This window comes from Tenrec ecaudatus, chromosome 8 (assembly GCF_050624435.1).
Source record: "Tenrec ecaudatus isolate mTenEca1 chromosome 8, mTenEca1.hap1, whole genome shotgun sequence".
Classification (NCBI taxonomy): Eukaryota; Metazoa; Chordata; class Mammalia; order Afrosoricida; family Tenrecidae; genus Tenrec; species Tenrec ecaudatus.
The window spans coordinates 17,672,208-17,680,599 of NC_134537.1; the positions used below are offsets into that span (position 1 = coordinate 17,672,208).

The window sequence follows — 8,392 nt, forward strand, 5'->3', positions numbered from 1 at the left end:
TAGAGAAGTTTGTTTTTAAGGCATAATTTGATACTAAGAATGTGAAGACAAACTCTCTCAACCAAATTCTGGAGACTCTCGCTGGATTGTAAGTACTGCGTCAAATACAAAAGATGCAGACTTGTCTAAATATGTTTGTGCCTTCAAAGAATTCACAATCCAGAAAAGGGAAAGAACTATAACCCAAAAAGTGGTAACACAATAGGGGATAGGCAACAAGAAAGGAGAGCGAGAAACTAGAAGTTCAGGGCAGACTAGGAGAATCAGCGAGGCTTCCCAGAGCAACGTTACAAAGGAGGAAAAAGAGTTTGCTGGAGAAGATCGGTGTCCTCTTCCAGCCAACGGCTGAATAGCATTGCAGAAGAAGAGGATTGTAGGCTCATGGTACTTTCAGCAATTCTGGAGCCTAAAGTGTATTAGAGGCCGGAGGACTGGAAAGGATCGGGGCTAAGGACGGCTATTCCATTGGAAGAGGTTTGGCCCTTCTCCTGTAGCCCCAGGTGACGGCTGCAGAGTTTTAACAAGAATGCCACCATGTTGTTTTAGAAAGGCCATTTCAGAAACGGTTATTCCAGCAGCTACATGTAGAACTAATTAGAGGCTGGCAGCTAGGCTAAGAGTGTATCTCAGTCAGTCATCTGGGCCAGGGATGATGAGGCTGGAACCAGGCGAGGAGCAGAGGAAGACTGCAGGCTTTAGAACTGCTTTGTTGTTAAATCCAACGGACACTCTTTTCTCCTTAACTGACTTGACCACTCAGCAGTGTTTAGTACTAATGAGCTCACCATCCATTTTCAAAACCCTTTTTCCTTGGACATCTATAAAACTGATGTTCTCTCTCTTCTCTCTCTCTCTCTCTCTCTCTCTCTCTCTTTCTCTCTCTCTCTCATCTTTTCTTGCCCGGCCCTAGGGTTTAGTATTTTCTGGGATCTGTCTTTGACCATCTTGCTTTCCCTCACTTCTGACTCCCCATCTATTCCATTTACTTTCTGCACTTCAAATGCCAATTATTTCCAAGTCCACGTCACCTCCACTTCAAGTCCCTGTCCTGCAGCTCAGACTTTTATACCTGAGACCCGCCAGACATCCTGGAGCTCTGTGCAAACAAGGTCAAAGTGTGACTTGCACAAATTAGTGATTTTGCATGCAAGTGAATCCAAAGATGTGTATGCACACGTATGTGTGTGCATTTGTTTACAGGATCAAAATGCCTGAAAACATTCATAAATTACCTGAGAATTTAAGAGGGAAGCAGACTTTTATTTTTAACTTACTTGTAAATATTTGTCTGAAATTTTTAGAGTGAACATGATTTGCTCTTGTGAGTTGCCAAAAAAAAAAACCTAAGGAAATACAAAGCAAGATTTGAGGGCCATTGAAAATCATTCTTCATTTGTTCTGCTTCCTCCTGGCTCTGCCTTTCCTCTTTGCCTCTTTTAAAACCATAAAAGATCACGTCCTCTTTAAAAGCCTCACAGGACCAAGTCCAGACTTCTCAGAAGGGCTCCTCAGTCCCTCCACACTGTGGTCACCAGCTTTCGTGCCTACTGCACATCCATCCCCTCTTGCAGGCACACTGAGTGCTGCGCCCTACACACAGTGTGCCCTTCACAGAACAATGCCTTTGTTCTCGTGGCTTCTGCCTCAATGTTTTTCCTCACTTCCTTTCCCCGGAAAAATCTCCTTTAAAATCTATCTCAGGGACATCCCTCAACTCTTTCAAACAGTTCCTACGGCCCCTATTTTGACATAACTCCTTCTTAGCATCTTTTACGATGAATTTTCATGTGTCTGTGTTCCCAGCTCCACGCAGCTGAGGGTTTCACAAGCATAACAGCCCAGCCCTTGCAGGTCCAGCTCTCCTCCACGAGTGGGGCTTTGCCTGCCTCATAGCAAATGCTCAATTAAAGTTTATTAAATAGATGAGAGATTGATGAGTAGCCATTCTTGGGGGATTGGGGGCAGGTTAATTTTGTTTCCCCTGCCTCCCTTCTCTTTCTGCCCATATCCCATTTCCAGGTATGCACTCCAGCACCTCGGCATGGCTCCTTCCAGCAAAGTGTCGGCCGTCCCTGTTGATGCCTCTGCTGAGGTATTTGAAGACATTATCCTTGGGAAACTTGCCAGCTATTTGCCCTCTGACGCTACTCACTAAATAGTTCATTCCCTTTCTCTCTCTTTTTTTCCACGATAGTACTTAAAGCAAAATGAGTCTCATTTCTTTTCAGCAAAAACACCTCGGATTCAACGCATCCGATGGTTATGGACACATCCATCGATGAGAGAACAGTGATCTCAGAGGAATTGTCGCGATGGAATCGGAGTTACAAAGCAGGGGAAATTCTTTATATATTCTGTGTTTGAGAAAATGACATAGTACTCCTCCTTTTCAAGGACATGAAGGTACCAGAGTTTCATCCACTATCAAAAATACTGTAACTGACTCTGATGCTAGGACCTCCAGACAGGTTATGCTTGTAAGCATAGGAATGCTCCCAATCGCAGGGGAAATGAAAAGGCAATGAGGTGGTTTCTCACACTGATAGCACATCGGATTCCTCCCACAGAACAGATCTCAGTATGCACTGTGAATGAGAAAACAGTAGTAGCAGAGATGTTAGTGTAGACTTTGAGTTGCAAATATGTAAATTCACCTGTACATCCTTATCTCCCACCATTTTAATGTAACTTCTCCAGGAACATAGGATTAACTGCTTTTTTTAAAACATTTTTTTCCGCATATACTTCACATATAGAATTCAATAGTCCAACCCTTCTTTTTTGTATTAAAAAAAAGTTGATGCTCTTCAGAATTATCCACCACGAATTTGTAAGAATTGAATGGGATAGTATCGGTCAAGCAGCCAGTAAAGAATTTGAGTCCCAACAGCAAACTCAACGGGGCCTCCTCTATACTCCTTCATTCCTCCCCTTTTCTTCTTTTAGCTCCTGAAAATAAGAAGAAAAAAAACTAGCTATTTTCTAAGGGACTGGTTCACAAAGATGGTGGTTGTTGGTATCCATGGAGACCCTTGTGTGCCGACAAGAACTCTTCTGGAAGATGTTCAAGGTGGTAACTGTGCAGAGGCAGATCACCCAGCCTGTCACCTAGGAGCACCTGCTCATCTTTCAGCTAGTAATCAAGTGCTTGTCCATCTGTGCCACACACAGACTCCTTAATGAAAGCAACAGCAGGCGGTAGTTTAACCAGGAAGGACAAAATGTTTTGAGCAAGGACCTTGCTTGGTGGTCATTACCAAGGCTGTTAGAACATAGTTTCTGATTTGCTGTGGACATGACCACAAAAAATTTCCCAGTAGGCTTTTGTCTGGTTTTGCCACCTGACTAGCATACAATCAATTGGGGACATCAATTGCTGGGATCTAGACTAATAGAAATATTAAAGCTGCATGTGTTTTTACAGGCTCTATCATTATGTTCAACCAAATTTTGGTTTTGTGCGACTTAAAATAAAAAGAACCTTGCTTGGACCCATAAACGACTCTACCCTCTGGTCACCTCTATGACAGTTCCTCACATGCCCCCATTCTTCTCCCCCTCCAAAGCCCGTTCTCTCGTCCATCTTCTCAGCCTGGCTCATCTTACCAGTTCTTTGAGGGTCACCATCTCTGTAGTCACTCTGATGCTCTAGGGAGAATCAGCCACTTGCTTTGTGCTCCCACAAGACCTTGTACCCATCTGAATCCCTCACTATATCAGGAGTATCTGACTATACTCCAGAATCCATTCCTGAGCCTGGCTCCCTCCACCAGGAGAAAGTTTCTTCCAAAGTGGCAGTTTCCATAATGTGTAAGAGATTCGGTTCTGGGAGATAACCCAGCACTTATCTCCAAAGCTAAAGTATAAGTAAACAAAACTAATTACAACAAAATTTTGATCCAAAAGTAGCATTTGGAGCAATAAAGGGGATATTATTGCATTGTTTCAGCCCACAGAGTTGCTAGATAGACACCATACCATGAGACAAGGTGGTGGGCCGGGATTAAACACCTGCAGCCCCATGGTCAGAGATAGGGGCTCAGTCATACTGTTACTTTTGTTTTCTTCTCTTCTCTCTATCCCCTCACAGACTCAGCTGGCTTACTTTTTTATTTTTCTTTCTTTTCTTTTCCTCTTCCCATTTCTCTCACACACCATAGCCCACCTCCTGACCGTTCCCCTTATCCTAGGGCAGTTATGCCTGCCCTCCACCCAGCCAGAGGAGCTCCATCCTCTGCAGCATAACCCAAGGTTGAGAAAAGCCTGCCCACCCTGTACTATGGGATATTCTGCCCAACTTATTCCTGGGGAAATCCCACCCGTCCACCCTCTGCAGTGCTTAACAGGAGGCTAAGGAAATCCCACCCACTTTCTTCATGGGAAATCCTTCCTGTATGGCTGGGGGAGCTCCTATCCAGCCTCTGTGGTTCCACGTGACTGAGGGAACTTCCTCTGGCCTGCCATAGTTCCTCACATAACCTACGGCAGCTCAACCAACACTCAACAACATTCCACAATGTTGTGGGAACCTCTGCCAACACTCCGCAGCGATCTACCTGAACAGGTCAATTCTACCCACTATTTGTGGTACTCTACACCAAATCAGGCCTTCTGTGGCACTTCCATTGCAGGGGACACCCCCAAATGCCCTCTGCAGCTCCCCTAGCTTCCATGGGCCACACCATCATGGCTTCTTGTGAGATCACCCTGTACAGCACGATCCTTGTGGGTCCATAACAACTAAACAACATCCCCTGATAAGGCCATCGACCTTTCCCTCCAAAACAGAATACTGGTTGACTAGGGAAAGAGTGAAGCCACAGGAGGATAAAGTGGTAGGTCAATTCCATAGTGAAATTAGCTGCAGGCAGTTCAAAGAAGCATTCCTATGAGTTTCCTAGAGAGATCACAGTGATCTTCGACTCCATGGAAAATGGCACCAGTCTTCTAAAAAACAATGGCACACAAACAGCAATCAGCCCCAACAACCTCAACAACAACAAAAAAAGAAGAAACAGAAGGCAATGGCAGATGTCCTGAACATAAAGACATGTATAGAATCAGATATTGATATGCCACAGAAAGAAATTTTCAGAATGTTGCTTGGAGTCATATAGGATATGAAGGAAACAATACAGAGAAAGGATGAAATGATAAAGGACATAAAGTTCATACACCAAAAAGAAATACAAGAGCACAGGGCTGAGATAACAAAAACCAGTAGCATACTCATGGACTTCACCAATCACAAGAGGAGGCAGAGAACCGCACCAGTGACCTAGAGAACAGTCAAGCAGATTTTACCAAACGTGAACAAAAACCCAATATGATCATCAGAGAACTTGAAGAATATCTAAGAACTATGTCTGATGCTATGAAGAGGAAAAACATCAGAATAATTGGATTGCCTGAGGAAGACACAGCAAAGAAGTCATCCACAACAATAGTGAGAGAATTCTTGGAGGTAAAATTCCCCAGCTTAATGAATGAAAACCAGGCATCCATTCAGGAGCCTGAAACAGTTAGACTGAATCCCAACAAGAAGTCACCGAGGTATATAATGGTTAAACTATCCAACTTTGAGGAAAAGGAGAAAATCATGAGAGCAGCTAGGCAAAAACAAGCAATCAAATATAAAGTTTCCTAAATTAGAATATGCTCAGACCTATCAGGGACACTATGTAGAAGAGGAGAGAGTGGAGTAACATATTCCAAAAATTGAAGGAAAATAATGCAGACCCAAGAATACACTACTCAGCCAAATTATCTATCAAAATAGATGGAGAAGTAATAATCTTTCCAAGGGAAAGACTTTGACAAGAGAAAACTCAAAGAATACGTTAGGAGAAAAACAGCCCTACAAATGATCCTTGCTAACCCAGTGTAGGCAGAAGAACAGCACTCACCAAGCATAAATAAGAGACCACCACATAGAACAACCTCACCCAGAGGGCAAAAAAGATAAAGCAGCCCCCCAAGATAGCATTGGTTTAAGGGTGGAAAGAAGTCAAGAATGAACCACAGACACACGCATGCACAACACACTGATAGGAAAGGGAGGTAGGAGAACACCCAACACAAAAGGTATAATATGATATTACAGAGTCCACAGATGGAGAAAATAACCCTGAATATCAATGGACTGAACCCAGGCATTAAAGGACTGAGTTAAGCAAGCAGACTGGCTTAGAAAACACAGCCTATCAATCTTCTGTCTACAGAAAACACATCTCAAGACTACAGACAAAAATAGACTGAGAATCAAAGGCTGGAGAAAGGCATACCAAGGAAAAAGCAATTGAAAAAAAGCAGGGGTTGCAACCCTAATCTCAGATAAAACCGACCTCAAAGTGCAAACCATAAAAAGAGATAAGAAAGGACACTATATAATGCTCCAGGGAATGGTGGACAAAGAACCACTAAGCATTTTAAACATATAATCCCTGAATGAGAGACCCAATGAATGCATCAACCAAACACTTCAAAAGATTAAAAAAGAAATCACAGTCTCAACAATTATAGTACATGGCTTCAATACACTGCTCTGTGGGAAAGTTAGATCACAGGGAAAGAAACAACAACACTACAATCAGACAATTTGACCGGATAGATATTTACAGAGCTTTTCATCCAAATACAAAAAAAATCCACATTCTTTTCAAGCCCACATGGCAAATATTCAAAGATATACTATATGCTAGGGCATAAGATAAATCTGCATACATTTAAGCACATAGATATCATACAGACCTCTCTCTCTGTCCACTGTGCTACAAGGATGGAAATCAACAAAAGGAAGACAAAGAAAACAAGAAAGTATGATTGGAGGATGAATAACTCTACTGCAAGAGGAGTGTGCACGGGCCCAGATCAGAGATGAAATTAGGAAATTTCTAGAAACCAAAGAGAATGAGAACACGACACACCAAAACTTAAGGGATGCAGCAAAGGCTGTCGTCAGAGGAAGATTCATAGCAATACATGCGCACACAAAAAAGGAAGAGAGACTTATGATTGATATGCTGGTACAAAATTTACAGCAACTAGAACAGACTCAACAGGACAATCCTACTAATAGCAAAAGACAAGAAATAATAAAAATCAGGGTTGAGATTCAGGAGAGGGAAATTAAGAAAACTGGGGAAAAAATTATAGCTGCTAAAAGTTGGTTCTTTGAAAGGATAAACAGAATCCACAGACCATTGGCAAACCTAATCAAAGAAAGGAGGGAGAAATTTCAATAGCAAGGATGAAGGATGAAAGAGGGGACCTTACAACAGACCCTAAAGAAATCAAAAGGATAATTACACAGAATTTTGAAGGACTGTACTCCAATTAATTCAACAATTGGAAGACATGGGCATATTCTTGGAAAAACAATCCCTCCCTGGACTATTCCCAATGGACGTCAAGAATCTCAACAGACCCATAACAATAGAAGAAATAGACAAGGTTATCAAGGGATGACCAACAAAGAAAATCCCAGGACCATATATATGGCTTCACAGATGCCACGTGAAGTAAGCCAAGCACAAAAGGACAAGTACAACATGAGTTCATTGGGGTGAGCTTTAAAAAAATGCAAAAGGGGCATAGGGAAAAAGCTTCCATATGCAAACATTCCTGACGTGAGGCCCAGGTAGTATGGCAGGGGCCAGACCAAATCCAGGGATACATATGGTAGCCAACTTAAAAGGGGGCGGGGTGGAGAAAAAAAGACATGGGTAGTGGGGGAATAGGGCACTAACCCACCCAAGGGGAGGGTGTCATTTACATCTCCACAGGGAACGAGTGACCAGATTTCAACACGGTGCTACAAGATTTGAATGCAACATACCGGCATGAAGCAGGGGACCAGTAAAGACGTCTGAGGGGGCAGCCCCAATTGCAACTATGTGAACAGCCACCCCTCCCCACCCCAGAACAATTTACTTCAGAGGACAGCACAGAAGCTACAGCTCAGGGAGAGGGACATGTCTGATCAGAGCACAGAGGAGCAAATGAAGGGGGAGGAAGAGAGAGTGGAGCACATCCTGGCCTACCAAGCCTTGAGTAAGATAACCCCACTCAAAGCAGCCAATCCACAGAGAAGACCATATGGCCGGCCCCACTATGAAACACCACATCCTTCACTGACCCATATCCCAACAGGGGATAACATTGGAGACACAATGTGGGAATTTCACCCGATCTGACCCCACCACACTGAGGCAAAACCCAAAGAGCGTGCAACAGAACAACAAGGGGAGCAGAACAAGGAAGTCCCCAGGGAATACCAAAAATAAACTTTGGGGTCAGGGTGTGGCACCCCATCAGACTCAACCAGGAAATACTCCTAAAAGTCAACAAACATACCCTGAACTATTTATAGACTTTTTCTTTTTTTGTCATT

At 43.1% G+C, this 8,392-nt stretch overlaps 1 non-coding gene across 1 annotated transcript; it reads left to right on the top strand.

The window, feature by feature from the left end:
• Positions 1-3,247: 3,247 nt before the first annotated feature.
• Positions 3,248-3,372, top strand: LOC142455876 (small nucleolar RNA SNORA32). Its single transcript, XR_012785988.1, has one exon. It is a non-coding gene; the product is annotated as a small nucleolar RNA SNORA32 (small nucleolar RNA).
• Positions 3,373-8,392: the final 5,020 nt, after the last annotated feature.